The sequence below is a fragment of the Bufo bufo genome, chromosome 3 (assembly GCF_905171765.1).
Source record: "Bufo bufo chromosome 3, aBufBuf1.1, whole genome shotgun sequence".
Taxonomy (NCBI): Eukaryota; Metazoa; Chordata; class Amphibia; order Anura; family Bufonidae; genus Bufo; species Bufo bufo.
In genome coordinates, this window is record NC_053391.1 from 54,382,837 (window position 1) to 54,402,989 (window position 20,153).

Below are 20,153 nucleotides of genomic sequence, written 5' to 3' on the forward strand. Positions count from 1 at the left end.
TACGTTACCGAATAAGGCCTCTTGCACACGACTGTATGTAATTTGCTGCATTTTGCGGTCCGCAAAAAATGAATCCGCAAAAAATACGGATGACGTCCGTGTGCATTCCATTTTTTGCGGAACGGAATATCTGGCCCCTAATAGAACAGTACTATCCTTGTCCGTTATGCGGACAATAATAGGACATGTTCTATTTTTGTGGGGAACGAAAATACGGAAACGGAAGGCACACGGAGTATATTCCGTTTATTTTTTGCAGAACCGTTGAAATGAATGGTTCCGCATACGGACCGCAAATGGAAACCGCAAAAACGGAACGGAAACGGAAATAAAAAACGTTTGTGTGCAAGAGGCCATATAAAGAGAGCAATTAAGGAGAGTTCCTCATCCTGCCTATAGACTTCCCTGCATAAACATGGAGCGAGTGCAGCTATACACAAGCTGACATAGACCAGAGCCGTCATTTCTGTGTTTTAGACATATCTCAGGGGGAGACACGTTATTTAGGACATTAGCACAAACATCACAGGACTTATGTTAGGACATTGCTAGGAGCGGGGGCGCTGCTTGCAACGCAGCACAGAACGTTACTGCAGAGGTTTTATGTCAAGTACAAGGGTCTTACGTTTCAGCCGTCATCTATCTACTTAGGCTAGTTTCACACTAGCGGCAAAGAACTCCGGCAGGCTGTTCCGGTGGGTGAACAGCCTGTTGGATCCGTGCTGCCGCTAGTGCACGCGTGCCCCCAGACTACCGCTCCAGGGCCGGAGTCTTGGTTGCAGCACGGCAGCGCATGCCGAGAGGCGGCCGGAATAAAAGTCCTACATATAGTGCTTTTATTCTCGGCATGCGCTGCCGTGCTGCCGCCGGAACTCCGGCCCGCCCCCATTACAGCCTGCCGGAGTTCCTTGCTGCTAGTGTGAAAGGGGCCTGCCAGAACTGCACTGTACATAGCTGTCGGCTGACACCCATCTCTCCTGACCTACTTAGGCTGCATTCACAAAACCGTATTTTTGTTCCGCATCTGATCCAAGGACCCATTCCTCGTGTGCTGTTCACATCCGCAAATAGAATATATCCTATTCTTTTCTGTTTTGCGGACAAGAATTGGCATTTCTTTAACCACTTGCCGCTAAGCTAACGCCGAAAGGCGTCATCTCTGCGGCTCCCCCAGGCTACGCTAACGCCGATTGGCGTCATCTCGCGTGAGCCGAGATTTCCTGTGAACGCGCGCACACAGGCGCGCGCGCTCACAGGAACGGAAGGTAAGAGAGTGGATCTCCAGCCTGCCAGCGGCGATCGTTCGCTGGCAGGCTGGAGATGTGATTTTTTTTAACCCCTAACAGGTATATTAGACGCTGTTTTAATAACAGCGTCTAATATACCTGCTACCTGGTCCTCTGGTGGTCCCTTTTGTTTGGATCGACCACCAGAGGACACAGGTAGCTCAGTAATATGTTGCACCAAGCACCACTACACTACACCCCCCCCCTGTTACTTATTAACCCCTTATTCACCCTTGATCACCCCTGATCACCCCATATAGACTCCCTGATCACCCCCCTGTCATTGATTACCCCCCTGTCATTGATCACCCCCCTGTAAAGCTCCATACAGATGTCCGCATGATTTTTACGGATCCACTGATAGATGGATCAGATCCGCAAAACGCATACGGACGTCTGAATGGAGCCTTACAGGGGGGGTGATCAATGACTGTGGTGATCACCCCATATAGACTCCCTGATCACCCCCCTGTCATTGATCACCCCCCTGTCATTGATCACCCCCCTGTAAAGCTCCATTCAGATGTCCGCATGATTTTTACGGATCCACTGATAGATGGATCAGATCCGCAAAACGCATACGGACGTCTGAATGGAGCCTTACAGGGGGGGTGATCAATGACTGTGGTGATCACCCCATATAGACTCCCTGATCACCCCCCTGTCATTGATTACCCCCCTGTCATTGATCACCCCCCTGTAAAGCTCCATTCAGATGTCCGCATGATTTTTAAGGATCCACTGATAGATGGATCAGATCCGCAAAACGCATACGGACGTCTGAATGGAGCCTTACAGGGGGGGTGATCAATGACTGTGGTGATCACCCCATATAGACTCCCTGATCACCCCCCTGTCATTGATCACCCCCCTGTCATTGATCACCCCCCTGTAAGGTTCCATTCAGACATTTTTTTGGCCCAAGTTAGCGAAAAAAAAAAAAAAATTTCTTACAAAGTCTCATATTCCACTAACTTGTGTCAAAAAATAAAATCTCACATGAACTCACCATACCCCTCACGGAATCCAAATGCGTAAAATTTTTTAGACATTTATATTCCAGACTTCTTCTCACGCTTTAGGGCCCCTAGAATGCCAGGGCAGTATAAATACCCCACATGTGACCCCATTTTGGAAAGAAGACACCCCAAGGTATTCCGTGAGGGGCATATTGAGTCCATAAAAGATTGAAATTTTTGTCCCAAGTTAGCGGAAAGGGAGACTTTGTGAGAAAAAAAAAAATATATAAATTTCTGCTAACTTGTGCCAAAAAAAATAAATTTCTATGAACTCGCCATGCCCCTCATTGAATACCTTGGGGTGTCTTCTTTCCAAAATGGGGTCACATGTGGGGTATTTATACTGCCCTGGCATTCTAGGGGTCCTAAAGCGTGAGAAGAAGTCTGGGATCCAAATATCTAAAAATGCCCTCATAAAATGAATGTGGGCCCCTTTGCGCATCTAGGCTGCAAAAAAGTGTCATACATGTGGCATTGTCGTACTCAGGAGAAGTTGGGCAATGTGTTTTGGGGTGTCATTTTACATATACCCATGCTGGGTGAGATAAATATCTTGGTCAAATGCCAACTTTGTATAAAAAAATGGGAAAAGTTGTCTTTTGCCGAGATATTTCTCTCACCCAGCATGAGTATATGTAAAAAGACACCCCAAAACACATTGCCCAACTTCTCCTGAATACGGCGATACCACATGTGTGACACTTTTTTGCAGCCTAGGTGGGCAAAGGGGCCCACATTCCAAAGAGCACCTTTAGGATTTCACAGGTCATTTACCTACTTACCACACATTAGGGCCCCTGGAAAATGCCAGGGCAGTATAACTACCCCACAAGTGACCCCATTTTGGAAAGAAGACACCCCAAGGTATTCCGTGAGGGGCATGGCGAGTTCCTAGACTTTTATATTTTTTGTCACAAGTTAGCAGAAAATGATGATTTTTTTATTTTTATTTTTTTCCCTTACAAAGTCTCATATTCCACTAACTTGTGACAAAAAATAAAAACTTCCATGAACTCACTATGCCCATCAGCGAATACCTTGGGGTGTCTTCTTTCCAAAATGGGGTCACTTGTGTGGTAGTTATACTGCCCTGGCATTCTAGGGGCCCAAATGTGTGGTAAGGAGTTTGAAATCAAATTCTGTAAAAAATGACCAGTGAAATCCGAAAGGTGCTCTTTGGAATATGGGCCCCTTTGCCCACCTAGGCTGCAAAAAAGTGTCACACATGTGGTATCTCTGTATTCAGGAGAAGTTGGGGAATGTGTTTTGGGGTGTCATTTTACATATACCCATGCTGGGTGAGAGAAATATCTTGGCAAAAGACAACTTTTCACATTTTTTTTATACAAAGTTGGCATTTGACCAAGATATTTCTCTCACTCAGCATGGGTATATGTAAAATGACACCCCAAAACACATTCCCCAACTTCTCCTGAATACGGAGATACCACATGTGTGACACTTTTTTGCAGCCTAGGTGGGCAAAGGGGCCCAAATTCCAAAGAGCACCTTTCGGATTTCACCGGCCATTTATTACAGAACTTGATTTCAAACTCCTTACCACACATTTGGGCCCCTAGAATGCCAGGGCAGTATAACTACCCCACAAGTGACCCCATTTTGGAAAGAAGACACCCCAAGGTATTCGCTGATGGGCATAGTGAGTTCATGGAAGTTTTTATTTTTTGTCACAAGTTAGTGGAATATGAGACTTTGTAAGAAAAAAAAAAAAAAAAAATCATCATTTTCCGCTAACTTGTGACAAAAAATAAAAAGTTCTATGAACTCACTATGCCCATCAGCGAATACCTTAGGGTGTCTACTTTCCGAAATGGGGTCATTTGTGGGGTGTTTGTACTGTCTGGCCATTGTAGAACCTCAGAAAACATGACAGGTGCTCAGAAAGTCAGAGCTGCTTCAAAAAGCGGAAATTCACATTTTTGTACCATAGTTTGTAAACGCTATAACTTTTACCCAAACCATTTTTTTTTTACCCAAACATTTTTTTTTTATCAAAGACATGTAGAACAATAAATTTAGAGCAAAATTTATATATAGATGTCGTTTTTTTTTGCAAAATTTTACAACTGAAAGTGAAAAATGTCATTTTTTTGCAAAAAAATCGTTAAATTTCGATTAATAACAAAAAAAGTAAAAATGTCAGCAGCAATGAAATACCACCAAATGAAAGCTCTATTAGTGAGAAGAAAAGGATGTAAAATTCATTTGGGTGGTAAGTTGCATGACCGAGCAATAAACCGCTAAAGTTGTGGAGTGCCAATTTGTCAAAAAGGGCCTGGTCTTTAGGGGGGTATAAACCTGTGGTCCTTAAGTGGTTAAGGGTTCCTGCAAAAAGTGCCAGTATCCGTATTTTGGGAATCCGTGAATAGGATTGTAATAGGGGCAGACCTTCTAGAAATGATCTTTTTGGCCTGTGAATAGTATGCATAGCTGCCCACTCAAAGGGGTCGTCTCATCTTAGCAAATTATATTTATCATGTAGAGAAAGTTAATACAAGGCAGTTACTAATATATTCTGATTGTCCATATTGCCTCCTTTGCTGGCTTGATTCATTTCCACTGCTCATTTCCAGGGGTTACGAACACCCAGCAATCTAGCAGTGGTGGCCGTGCTGGTACACTATAGGAAAAAGCACTAGCCTATGTGCCCTTCCAAGGTCCCCGGTCACCAGAGAGGCCGGCACTTTTTCCTATAGTGTGCAACAGGGGCGTTGCTAGGTTAAAATATTCGGGGCCTGGGCCCCTGATGTTTTGTCCCAGGCCCCGAATGTCCTGCCTGCCTACTGGAGACAACTGTATTGCCGTCCACAGGACAGCAATACAATTGAATCTAATGCAATGGAAGAGCTGAAGGACCTGTGATGACATCATAGGCCAGGTGACCAGTAAATCAGTCAGTGGTTGAGAAGGACCTGCGATGATGTCACCATCATGTGACCAGTGCAGGAGAGGATAGCAGTGAAGAGGAGAAGAAGCTGAGGTGATGTCTGCTACATCAGGAGAGGTAAGTGAAGGGAGAGGCAGAGCAATGCTGGGAGTTGTGGTTATTTAGCTGGGACTGTATGTTTGGGATGAAGGGAGGGAAGTTATTTACATGGAACTGTGTGTTGGAGGTGGCTGAGGAGGGGGTGATGTTATTTACATGGGACTGTATGTTGATGATTGCTGTAGGAGGGAGTGATGTTATTTACATGGGACTGTATTTTGGAGGGGGCTGTGGGAGGGAGTGATGTTATTTACATGGGACTGTATGTTGAAGGTGGCTGGTGGGGGGAATTATGTTATTTACATGGGACTGAAAGCTGAGGGGGTGATGTTTACATGGGATTGCATGTTGGAGGCGGCTGGGGGGTGATATTATTTACTTGGGACTGTATGTTGAAGGCGGCTGGGGAGGAGGTGATGTTATTTACATGGGACTGTATTTTGGAAGGGGCTGTAGATAGAGAGGGATGTTATTTACATGGGGCTGTATATTGGAGGGAGCTGGAGAGATGGTGTGATGTTATTTACATGGGACTCTATGGTGGAGGGAGGAATATAACTACAGGGGGCACTGCAGGGTGAGCATTATAACAGTAGGGGGGCGATATAAATACTGGGGGCACTGTAGGGGTATTATAAATCCAGGGGACATTATAGGCGTTCATATTACTCCTGAGGGCTCTATAGGAGGGACTTATAGATCTGCCTTATTTCTACTAAGAGCACTATGGGGCCTTATTACTACTGAGGGGTCTGTAGAGAGCTTTATTACCACTGGGGTAACAATAGGAGGGCTTATTTCTACTGGGGGCTCTGTGAGGTTATTATTAATACTGGAGGGCTCTTCTAGTAATGGGGGCATTCTTGGGGAGCATAATCACTGTTGAGGGCACTGTAGGGGGCAGTATTACCAATGAGGACACTCTAGAAGGGAATTACTATTGGTGGGACTATGAGGAGCACTATTACTATGGGGGGCACTCATTTTTCTTCAGAATAGTATTTGGGGGTATTGGGGAGCACAGCAAGCAGCAAGATAACACTGTTGGGGCTCCAGGTTAGGGAGATGATGATAGAAAAGTGAGGAAGCTAAGATGTCTGTGTGTCACACTCTGCAGAGACGAGGAGCAGCTGAAGATTATGAGAAGATCTACATCGGAGATGTCACCTGGAGGCCCTGGATGTGAGAGGTATGTGCTGCTGTATAGCAAGTACAGGATAGTGCAGTGTGCAGGGGGGTGCGGACGACTTAGAGAACTGGGCCATTTTCATTGGGGCTTGGTCCCCGGATCTTTTGAGACCCTAGCAACGGCCCTGCAAGCATGACCACCACTGCTGGATTGCTGGGTGGTCGTAACTCCTGGAAATGACAAGTGGAAATGAATCAAGCCAGCAAAGAAGGCAATATGGACAATCACGATACATTAGTAAGAGCCTTTTATTAACTTTCTCTACATGGTAAATGGCATTTGCTAAGATGAGACAACCCCTTTAAGGATGCAGAAGTATTTTTCCTTTTTATTTTTTGCCAATTTCCACAGTGGAAACCTCTGCTGGAACTTCCACCGCAGATGCTAAAGCTCACAATGCAGAGGGGAGGTACTGTGAAGAAGCTCAGGGCAGAGAGCACTTGAACGTGAAGCCCCACCTCTTGGGCACTTGCAGGAGAAGATTCTGGCAGAATAAAAGTTCATATTCTCACCTCTCCTGATAATAAAATCTTAAAAAGTTATGTCTGTCCTGCTCTCCCCAGCGTCTGCCTATTGCTGTCAGTAGTTTAGCATGGTCAAAACTGCTGACAGACCCTTTTATGAACGTAGGAAACAAACTACCTAGAAAGCCACAGTTGGTTCCCAGCCGGCAGCCGCCATAATTAGAAGGGGCAGGTGCCAATATTTCCATGTGACAGACAGAACAGCCAGAACTGTTGTGAGTTGTCACCCACATATTGTATGTTTTGTTGCTAAGCAACAACCCCAATATATCAGAGCTTTTGCTTAGTGAACCAAGCAGATGAAGAATAGTGAGTTCAGTAGAGTCTTCTTTTTACTCTAACTATGGCTATCAGCAGTTTAGGATGGTCAAAACTGCTGCCAGACTCCCTTTAGGCTAGGTCTACACGACCACATTTGTCGCGCGACAATAAGTTGGGCAACAGATAGGGCACAACTACACTGCAACATTTGTCGCACAACATTTTGTCGCACCAGTGTCGCGCGACAATTTTTATAATGGTAGTCTATGGTGTCGCAATGCAACATGTTGCGACTGCGATGCGACAGTCGCAGAAAAATCAATCTCGAATGGATTTTTTGCAACTGTCGCAGCATGTCGCATGTCACAGTGCGACACCATAGACTACCATTATAAAAATTGTCGCGCGACATTGGTGCGACAAAATGTCGCGCGACAAATGTCGTCGTGTAGACCTAGCCTTAGCCCCTTCGTACATGTATGGCACTGGAGCGATGTGCGAACATGGCGCCCGCTCACACATGCAGCGGGCGCCATGGCCGGCAAATCATCTCTGCTGTTTCAAACAGAGACCTGCGGCTAATTACCATAGCAGAATGTGGTGATGTAAAAAATAAAAAAAAGAATTATCTAAGTTTAAATAAACTTTACACTATTTAGACATAAAGAACCTATACATATGGGGTATCGTTGTAATCGTACTGACCCAGAGAATAAAGGGCATGGGTCAGTTTTGGTGTAAACAAAACGCCTTTGGAACAAAACCCGTAAAACGGTGAAGGAATTGCGTTTTTTTTTTTTCCAATTCCACCCCATTTGGAATTTTGTTACCGCTCCCCACTAGATTGTATGCCATAATTAATGGTGGCATTAGAAAGTACAACCTGCCCCGCAAAAAATGAGCTCTCATACAGCTATGTGACCGGAAATATAAAAAAGTAATGGCTCAAGGAAAATAGGGAAGAAAAATGAAAACGCAAAAACAAAAAAACCTCTGGTAGCCTAAGGGTTAAGGCCTCAGGCACACGACCGTATCTGTTTTGCCATCCACAAACTACGGTTCCCGTCCGTGAGCGTTCCATTTTTCTACTAGAACTGCCTATTCTTGTCTGCAAAAGGGCAAGAACAGGACATGTTCTATATTTTGAGGAACGGCCACGCTGATGCAGACAGCATCACAGCTGGCGGGCTTCCCACCGATTCCCGCTAGACCAGAAGATATGACGTTTTGTATCAGCTCACATGACCACTCCCGCCATTCAATCATCTCTGCAGTGACGTGCACCCATGGCATGTGACTGGAGCTGATACAGAACGTCATCACTTTGGGCCCAGTGAGGTCAGGAGCCATGGTGCTGGACTGGCGGGGCTGTGGAAAGAGGAGTGCGGTTTTTTAAACACTGTCCAGCCGCCTGTTGCAGATCACTTATACAGCAAGTTCCTGTGCTGTGACGAGCACTGATGGAAATAAGAGGCTGTTCAGCAGCTGCAGTGTGTATCACGCAGGACTGTGCAGGTGCAGAACATCAGATATACCTCCGCAGCCAAAAAAAAAGATTTTGAAGGACAGCACATGGGTCTGTAGCACTCCGATTCCACATGTTGCTGTGAGGACATTTGTGTCTGATGCAAGGTTACAGCAACATCTGGGAGCGGTAGTTATGGGATCATCGATGGCAGATGCTGAAGACATCTTTGTCTGGTTACATTTAAGCCTCATTCACACGTCCGTGCTCAAATCCGTGAGCAGGTGGTCAGTGATGCATCCGTGAAGCTGTCCATGAAGGATCCGTGTTGGGTCCGTGTGTCCGTTTTTTGCTGCCCGTGTGCCATCTGTCTTTCACTGACCCTGCACAGCTGACAAATAATTTTCAAAGCATCTCTTCCTAATGATCCGTGAAACACAGATGCAACACGGACGGCATCCGTGGTTTTCAAGGACCCAAAGACTATAATGGGCGTGATGGATCCGTGAACACGGACAAAATAGAGCATGCTTCCGTGCTAAAAAACCTGACCCACGGACCGTAGTAAAAACACTGATATGTGAGTACACACACTAAAATGAATGGGTACGTGTGCTATCCGTGTAACACCCCAGACTTCTGTTACTACACGCCTCTACCCCGCTACTATCTTCTAAGAGCTTTTATACTGTCATCTGATTTGATTTTGTTTATGTTCCCCAGAAATGTGCATAAAAACTATGTTTAATGTAAGTGTTCATGTAATTTTCCTGGTATACCAGCAGGTGGCAGCATCATTGGTAGAGATAGTTTTAATGTTATGGCAGTTCCGATTGGAACAATTCGGTTCTATTCTGCCCCCCTGCTGAAGAGAGGTGGGCTATTCCGTCTTCCTGCAGCAAGGGAGGGAAAAAACTGTTAGATCCAGATTTAGTTACCCCCTGTATAGGAAAGACAGCAAGGACCAAGTCTCGGCTGAGACTTGGTCATATTCCCAGTCTGAGCACCTTCAGCCTCAGCTGGATGAAGAAGCAGAAACTGCAGACAACCTCCAGAGTTACAGGAAGAAAGCATCCCCTGAGAATCTATCTGTGAGTTAAGTCCAGAGACCTAGGAGAAGCCATTTCTCCTCAGCTAGTCTGTCCCCACACAGCAGAAGTTACAGAAAAATGCAGAAGATTAATTCCTGTCGCAATTACAGAGCTCCCAAGCAGACGACGTATCCTGCAAGCTCCAAGTTTAAAGCAGAAGTACTCTTTCCTGCCATTCATTGCCAAAACCTGCTGGGACCAAGAGACCAAAGCTGTATACTGCTTGGGTGCAAGTTATTTCAATTAAAGCAATGTTTGAACTTCATCTTAAGGTCTGGACATCATTTACTCTGCAAAATTCCTCTGTTACTCCTACTATCACTACACTCAAATTTATTGCAAGTGAGCCAGGATCCAGGAGCCTGGCCGTACCCAGGTAGGAGACACTATCACTATCCTATAGAGACATTACACCACTCTGGCATTCCTAATCTGGGACGTGCGTTATAACCCCTTGGAAGGGCCCTGGGGTAGTACCCTGCGCACGCTGCAATTGGCGTCACAACAAATACAGAACATTAACCACCCGTACCTGGCCACTGCATCCGTGGAGTGGAACACTGACGTGTGAATGAGGCTTTAATGTGTGCTTAACAAAAATATTTTACAATTCTTTCAGAAGCTTAACCCTTTCAACCCTGGGCCAATTTTCACCTTCCTGTCCAGGCCATTTTTTGCAAATCCAACATGTGTCACTTTATGTGGTAATAACTTTGGAACACTTTTACTTATCCAAGCCATTCTGAAACTGTTTTCTCGTGACACATTGTACTTCATGATATTTGAGTCATAAATTTGAGTCAATATATTTCACCTTTATTTATGAAAAAATCCCAAATTTACCAAAAAGTTTGAAAAATTTGCAAATTTCTAAATTTCAATTTCTCTGCTTTTAAAACAGAAAGTGATACCTCATAAAATATTTATTACTTAACATTCTCCATATGTCTCCTTTATGTTGGCATCATTTTTTAAATGTCATTTTATTTTTTAAGATGTTAGAAGGCTTAGAATTTTAGAAGCAATTCTTGAAATTTTTAGGAATTTGCAAAACCCACTTTTTAAGGACCAGTTCAGGTCTGAAGTCACTTTGTGAGGCTTATATAATAGAAACCACCAAAAAATTACCCCATTTTACAAACTACACCCCTCAAGCTACTGATTTTACAAACTTTGTTAACCCTTTAGGGTGTTCCACAAGAATTAAAGGAATATGGAAATGAAATTTTAAAATTTCACTTTTTTGGCAGATTTTCCACTTTAACCACTTCCCATCTGGGCCCTTTGCCCCCTTCCTGACCAGGCCAAATTTTGCAAAACTGACATATCTCACTTTATGTGGTAATAACTTTGGAACGCCTTTATTTATCCAAGTCATTCAGAGATTGTTTTCTCGTGACACATTGTACTTCATGATAGTCATAAATTTGAGTCAAAATATTTCACCTTTATTTATGAAAAAATCCCAAATTTACCCAAAAATTTGAAAAATTTGCAATTTTCTAAATTTCAATTTCTCTGCTTTTAAAACAGAAAGTGATACCTCATAAAATATTTATTATTTAACATTCCCCATATGTCTACTTTATGTTGGCATCATTTTGGAAATGTCATTTTATTTTTTTAGGACGTTAGAAGGCTTAGAAGTTTAGAAGTAATTCTTCAAATTTTTAAGAAAATTGCCAAAATCCACTTTATAAGGACCAGTTCAGGTCTGAGGTCACTTTGTGGGGCCTACATAGTGGATACCCCCATAAATGACCCCATTGTAGAAACTACACCCCTCAAGGTATTCAAAACAGATTTTACAAACTTTGTTAACCCTTTAGGCGTTCCACAAGAATTAAAGGAAAATGGAGATCAAATTTTTAAATTTCACTTTTTTGGCAGATTTTCCATTTTAATCAATTTTTTTCTTTAACACATCGATGGTTAACAGCCAAACAAAACTCAATATTTATTACCCAGATTCTGCGGTTTACAGAAACACCCCACATGTGGTCATAAACTGCTGTATGGGCACACGGCAGGGCGCAGAAGAAAAGGAACTCCACATGGTTTTTAGATGCCATGTCCCATTTGAAGCCCCCTGATGCACCCTTACAGTAGAAACTCCCAAGAAGTGACCCCATTTTGGAAACTAGGGGATAAGGTGCCAGTTTTATTAGTACTATTTTTGGGTACATATGATTTTTTGATCATTCATTATAACACTTTATGGGGCAAGGTGACAAAAAAAATTGGTTGTTTTAGCACAGTTTCTATTTATTTATTTTTGCAGCGTTCACCTGAGGGGTTCAGTCAAGTGACATTTTTATAGAGCAGATTGTTACGGACGTGGCGATACCTAATATGTATACTTTTTCTCATTTATTAAAGTTTTACACAATAATAGCATTTTTGAAACAAAAAAATTATGTTTTAATGTGTCCATGTTCTGAGAGCTATAGTTTTTTTATTTTTTGAGAGATTTTCTTATGTAGGGGCTCATTTTTTGCGGGATGAGGTGACGGTTTTATTGGTACTATTTTGTGGGACATACGCATTTTTGATCACTTGGTGTTGCACCTTTTGTGATGCAAGGTGACAAAAATTGCTTGTTTTGACACAGTTTTTTTTTTTTTTTTTTTTACGGTGTTCACCCGAGGGGTTAGGTCATCTGATATTTTTATAGAGCTGGTTTTTACGGACGCGGCGATACCTAATATGTATACTTTTTTTTATTTGTTTCACTTTAACACAATAATAGCATTTTTGAAACCAAAAAAATGATGTTTTAGTGTCTCCATGTTCTAAGAGCTATAGTTTTTTTATTTTTTAAGAGATTTTCTTATGTAGGGGCTCATTTTTTGCGGGATGAGGTGACGGTTTTATTGGTACTATTTTGTGGGACATACGCGTTTTTGATCACTTGGTGTTGCACCTTTTGTGATGCAAGGTGACAAAAATTGCTTGTTTTGACAGTTTTTTTTTTTTTTTTTTTTACGGTGTTCACCCGAGGGGTTAGGTCATGTGATACTTTTATAGAGCTGGTTTTTACGGACGCGGCGATACCTAATATGTCTATTTTATTTTTTCTATTTTTAATTTTTTTTTTTATTCCTTACTTGGGAACTTTTTTTTTTTACATGTGAAACTTTATTTTATTTTATTTTTTCAACCCTTTATTTTTTTTTATTTTTTTTACACTTTTCATCCCCCATAAGGTCATACAAGACCTCTGGGGGACATTTATTTCACTTTTTCTTTTTTTTTCACAGTTGATTTCTCCTGTAACTGGGGCTGACATAGTAGCCCCAGTTACAGGACAAATGCACCCCTATAGAGGCTGTACAGCAGCAATCCTGCGCTGTACAGCCTCACAGCAGGGCTGATCGAGGTCTCTGAGAGACCTTACACAGCTCCTGCACACTCCGGTCACGGCGGTCACATGACCGCCGGGCCGGAACAGGAAGCGCACAGCGCTTCCTGCTCTGCATACACAGCGCTCGGTGAGCGATGTGTCTGCAGCGATCGTGAAGGCAGGGACACCTGGGCACTGTCCCTGCCTTGTCTTAGGGTTGCCCTGCTGTCACTGACAGCGGGCAACCCGATCAGCAGCTGCACGATTAGCGTGCAGCTGCTATTTCTGACAGGACGTTCTAAAACGTGCTGTCAGAAATAGACGTCCACCCATAGGACGTTTATATCCTATGGGCGGACGTGAGGCGGTTAACCACCTCCGGACCGCCGAACACAGCGACGCGTCCTGGAGGTGGTTGATTGATTCCTCCTGGACGCATATACGCGTCCTCTCGCGAGACGCGAGATTTCCTGTGAACGCGCGCACACAGGCGCGCGCGTTCACAGGAACGGAAGGTAAGCGAGTGGATCTCCAGCCTGCCAGCGGCGATCGTTCGCTGGCAGGCTGGAGATGCGATTTTTTTAACCCCTAACAGGTATATTAGACGCTGTTTTGATAACAGCGTCTAATATACCTGCTACCTGGTCCTCTGGTGGTCCCTTTTGTTTGGATCGACCACCAGAGGACACAGGTAGCTCAGTAATATGTAGCACCAAGCACCACTACACTACACCCCCCCTGTCACTTATTAACCCCTTATTATCCCCTGATCACCCCATATAGACTCCCTGATCACCCCCCTGTCATTGATCACCCCCCTGTAAGGCTCCATTCAGACGTCCGTATGATTTTTACGGATCCACTGATACATGGATCGGATCCGCAAAACACATACGGACATCTGAATGCAGCCTTACAGGGGGGTGATCAATGACAGGGGGGTGATCACCCCATATAGACTCCCTGATCACCCCCCTGTCATTGATCACCCCCCTGTCATTGCTCACCCCCCTGTAAGGCTGCATTCAGATGTCCGTATATTTTTTACGGATCCACGGATACATGGATCGGATCCGCAAAACACATACGGACATCTGAATGCAGCCTTACAGGGGGGTGATCACCCCATATAGACTCCCTGATCACCCCCCTGTCATTGATCACCCCCCCTGTCATTGCTCACCCCCCTGTAAGGCTGCATTCAGATGTCCGTATGTTTTTTACGGATCCACGGATACATGGATCGGATCCGCAAAACACATACGGACATCTGAATGCAGCCTTACAGAGGGGTGATCAATGACAGGGGGGTGATCACCCCATATAGACTCCCTGATCACCCCCTGTCATTGATCACCCCCCTGTCATTGATCACCCCCCTGTAAGGCTGCATTCAGATGTCCGTATGTTTTTTACGGATCCACGAATACATGGATCGGATCCGCAAAACACATACGGACATCTGAATGCAGCCTTACAGGGGGCTGATAAAATCTCACATGAAGTCACCATACCCCTCACAGAATCCAAATGCGTAAACATTTTTAGACATTTATATTCCAGACTTCTTCTCACTCTTTAGGGCCCCTAGAATGCCAGGGCAGTATAAATACCCCACATGTGACCCCATTTCGGAAAGAAGACACCCCAAGGTATTCCGTGAGGGGCATATTGAGTCCATGGAAGTTTTTATTTTTTGTCACAAGTTAGTGGAATATGAGACTTTGTAAGAAAAAAATAAATAAAAAATAAAGCATCATTTTCCGCTAACTTGTGACAAAAAATAAAAAATTCTAGGAACTCGCCATGCCCCTCACGGAATACCTTGGGGTGTCTTCTTTCCAAAATGGGGTCACTTGTGGGGTAGTTATACTGCCCTGGCATTCTAGGGGCCCGAATGTGTGGTAAGTAGTTTGAAATCAAAATCTGTAAAAAATGACCTGTGAAATCCTAAAGGTGCTCTTTGGAATGTGGGCCCCTTTGCCCACCTAGGCTGCAAAAAAAGTGTCACACATGTGGTATCGCCGTACTCAGGAGAAGTTGGGCAATGTGTTTTGGGGTGTCATTTTACATATACCCATGCTGGGTGAGATAAATATCTTGGTCAAATGCCAACTTTGTATAAAAAAATGGGAAAAGTTGTCTTTTGCCAAGATATTTCTCTCACCCAGCATGGGTATATGTAAAATGACACCCCAAAACACATTGCCCAACTTCTCCTGAGTACGGCAATACCAGATGTGTGACACTTTTTTGCAGCCTAGGTGGGCAAAGGGGCCCACATTCTAAAGAGCACCTTTCGGATTTCACCGGCCATTTTTTACAGATTTTGATTTCAAACTACTTCGCACGCATTTGGGCCCCTAAAATGCCAGGGCAGTATAACTACCCCACAAGTGACCCCATTTTGGAAAGAAGACACCCCAAGGTATTTCGTGATGGGCATAGTGAGTTCATGGAAGTTTTTATTTTTTGTCACAAGTTAGTGGAATATGAGACTTTGTAAGAAAAATAAAAAATAAAAAATCATCATTTTCCGCTAACTTGTGACAAAAAATAAAAAGTTACCTTAGGGTGTCTACTTTCCGTAATGGGGTCATTTGTGGGGGTTTTCTACTGTCTGGGCATTGTAGAACCTCAGGAAACATGACAGGTGCTCAGAAAGTCAGAGCTGCTTCAAAAAGCGGAAATTCACATTTTTGTACCATAGTTTGTAAACGCTATAACTTTTACCCAAACCATTTTTTTTTTGCCCAAACATTTTTTTTTATCAAAGACATGTAGAACAATAAATTTAGAAAAAAATTTCGTTTTTGTTGCGAAATTTTACAACTGAAAGTGAAAAATGTCATTTTTTTGCAAAAAAATCGTTAAATTTCGATTAATAACAAAAAAAGTAAAAATGTCAGCAGCAATGAAATACCACCAAATGAAAGCTCTATTAGTGAGAAGAAAAGGAGGTAAAATTCATTTGGGTGGTAAGTTGCATGACCGAGCAATAAATGATGAAAGTAGTGTAGTGCAGAAGTGTAAAAAGTGGCCTGGTCATTAAGGGTGTTTAAGCTAGGGGGGCTGAGGTGGTTAATCCATTTTTTTCTTTAACACATCGAGGGTTAACAGCCAAACAAAACTCAATATTTATTGCCCTGATTCTGCGGTTTACAGAAACACCCCACATGTAATCGTAAACTGATGTAAGGGCACACGGCAGGGCGCAGAAGAAAAGGAGCGCCATAAGGCAGATATTACTGGACTGGTTTTTAGATGCCATGTCCCATTTTAAGCCTCCCTGATGCACCCTTACAGTAGAAACTCCCCAAAAGTGACCTCATTTTGGAAACTACGGGATATGGCGCCAGTTTTATTGGTACTATTTTGGGGTACATATGATTTTTAATTGCTCTATATTAAGTTTTTTGTGAGGCAAGGTAACCAAAAAATGGCTGTTTTGGCACTGTTTTTATTTTTATTTTTTTACAACATTCATCTGACGGGGTAGATCATGCGCTATTTTTATAGAGCAGGTTGTTACCAATGCAATGATATTAAATATGTCTACTTTCTTTGTTTATTTGTTTCAGTTTTACATAATAAAGCATTTTTGAAAAAACGCCTTATTTTTAATTTTTTTTCTGCCTATCGTCTTGTGCAGGGGTTTATTTTTTGCAGGAAGAGTTGACGTTTTTATTGGTACCATTTTCAGGTACATATGATTTTTTGATCATTCATTATTACACTTTATGGGGCAAGGTGACAAAAAAATTGGTAATTTTGGCACAGTTTTTATTTATTTATTTTTCCAGTGTTCACCTGAGGGGTTAGGTCATGTGACATTTTTATAGAGCAGGTTGTTACGGACGCGGCAATACCTTATATGTCTACTTTTTTTTTCTTTATTTCACTTTAGCACAATTATAGCAGTTTTGAAGCAACAAAAATCATATTTTAGTGTCTCCATTGTCTAAGAGTGATAGCTTTTTTATTTTTTGACCAATTTTCTTAGTTAGGGTCTCATTTTTTGTGGGATGATGTGACGGTTTGATTGGTACTATCTTAGGGGGCATACACCTTTTTGATCGCTTGGTGTTGCAATTTTTGTGATGTAAGGTGACAAAAATTGCTTTTTTTATGCAGTTTTTATTTTTTACGGTGTTCACCTGAGGGGTTAGGTCATGTGATATTTTCATAGAGCTGGTTGTTACGGACGCGGCGATACCTAATATGTCTACTTTTTTTTATTTATTTCACTTTAACACAATAATAGCTTATTTGAAACAAAAAAAATGATGTTTTAGTGTCTCCATGTTCTGAGAGCTATAGTTTGTTTTTTTTTTGAGAGATTTTCATATGTAGGGTTTCATTTCTTGCGGGATGAGGTGATGGTTTTATTGGTATCATTTTGTGGGACATACACCTTTTTGATCGCTTGGTGTTGCACTTTTTGCGATGTAAGGAGACAAAAATGTCTTCTTTTAAGGCCTCTTTGACACGACCTTTTACTTTTTTCCGTTTACGGGCCATTTTTTGAATTCCGTATACGGTCCGTATACGGAACCATTCATTTCAATGGTTCCGCAAAAAAAAGCAGAATGTACTTCGTATGCATTCCGTTTCCGTATTTCCGTTTTTCCGTTCCGCTGAAAGATAGAACATGTCCTATTATTGCCCACAAATCACGTTCCGTAGCTCCATTCAAGTCAATGGGTCCGCAAAATAAACGGAACACATATGGAAATGCATCCGTATGTCTTCTGTATCCGTTCCGTTTTTGCGGAACCATCTATTGAAAATGTTATGTCCAGCCCAATTTTTTCTATATAATTACTGTATACTGTATATGCCATACGGAAAAACGGAACGGAAAAACGAAACAGAAACGGAAACACAACGGAAACCAAAAAAACGGAACAACGGATCCGTGAAAAACGGACAGCAAAACACTGAAAAAGCCGGATGGTCGTGTGAAAGATGCCTAACACAGTTTTTTTTTTAATGGTGTTTATCGGACAGGGTGGATCATATGATATATTTATAGAGCCGGTCGTTCCAAATGCGGCGATACCTAATATGTGTGTTATTTCTATTTTGTATTATAAAATCAGGGGAAAGGGACGTTTTTTTATTTTTTTACTTGAAACTTTTATTTTTAATTAAAAACACTTTTTTTTTAATTTTTTTTCTTTCTGACTTTAACTTTTGGGGTCTGATCCCCTCTGCAATGCATTATAATACATCTGTATTGTAATGCATTGCCTGTATTACACTGTGTCATACACTAACAGGTTGCCTAGGAGACGGGCCTGGGGCTTGATCTCCTCGGCACCCGTAGAAGGCAGGTCCTGATGCCGTGCAAGGCATTGGGCAGCCTCTGCACGGCATCGGGCTGCCTTCTCACCCATCGGGTCCCCGCCACAGCAGCTCCCTCACCCGCAGCATAGAAGGGGTTAATGCGCCGGCATCGGTGTTTTCACCGATGCTGGCGAATACAGCAGGGGTCCGGCTAACGGGAACAGCCGGTCCCCTGGAGCTGATCGGGCGGGATCAGCTCCTGCATCCGCCCGATCAGCGGGCCGTAATAGTACGGCGCTGGGCGGCAAGTCACGTCCTGCTGCGCCGTACTATTATGGTGCTGGTCGGGAAGGGGTTAAAGGGGTTCTCTGGGTTTTTAATATAGATGACCTATCAGATCGGTGGGGGTCCGGCACCCTGCCGATCAACTGTATGCTCGCCATAGACATTGCAGCAGAGAGCAGGGAGACAGAAGGGAGACGGCACGTGAGTACCCCTCGTACGATTGATCGGCCGAGTGTCGGACCCCCCGCCGATCTGATATATCCTGAGAATAGGTCATCAATATTAAAAGCCCGGAGAATCCCTTTAAGGGCTCATTCAGACGGCCGTATGCTGTCCGCAAAAATACTGAATGCTATCCGTTTTTTTGCGGATCCGCAAAAAAACGGATCTGCAAAAAAACGGATAGCATTCAGTATTTTTGTGGACCCATAGACTTCAATGGGGCCATGTCCTGATTTTCACGGACAAGTATAGGACATGTTTAATTTTTTTGCGGATCCGCAAAAAAACGGATAGCATTCAGTATTTTTGCGGACAGCATACGGCCGTCTGAATGAGCCCTAAAGGGGTTGTCTCAACTGAGACATTGGTGGCATATTCTAGCACCTCTGGGACCCACAACTATCTCCAGAACGGGACCCCCGAAGCGAGCAGAAAGCAGCCACACATGCACAGCCGCCCTCCATACATTTCTATGGGACTGCCGACAATAGCCGAGCAAACACTAACTACATGAAGGAGGCCTTAGAGGGCTTGTCCAGCTTTTTGTACTTTCTTTTTTTACTTTCACTAGCAACCTTTTGTACCGGTTGAAAAAAAATCATATTTACCTGCTCCCGCCACTCTGTACAGTGGTCTTCCAATCTCCGTTCTGTAAGCGTCTGGATAGATGGGGTAGATTGCGCTGCTGCAGCCAACAACTGGCCTCAGCAGTTACGTGTCCCCAAGTGGCACAGCACTTTGACACACATCACTGATGAGACCAGTCATTGGCTGCAGTGGCGTACGTGACCCGGTCCATACAGAAGTTTACAGAACAGGGATCCGAAGACCACTGAATGGAGTGGCGGGCAACAGGTGAGGATCATTTCTTCTACAAGTACAAATGTAAAAGTACAAAAAGCTGGACCAGCCCTTTAACCCCGCAAGGACCGGCCCTTTAACCCCGCAAGGACCGGGACCTATTTTCAATTTTGCTCTTTTATTTTTTCCTCCCCACATTCTAAGTCCGAGTTCACACGAACGTGTGTGATCTGTGTCCGTATTGCGGCCCGCAAATTGCGGGCCGCAATACACGGCCACAGTTCCGTGTACATTCCGCATCACGGATGCGGACCCATTCACTTCAATGGGTCCGCAAATCTGGAATTGCGGAACGGCGGCACGGATCGGGA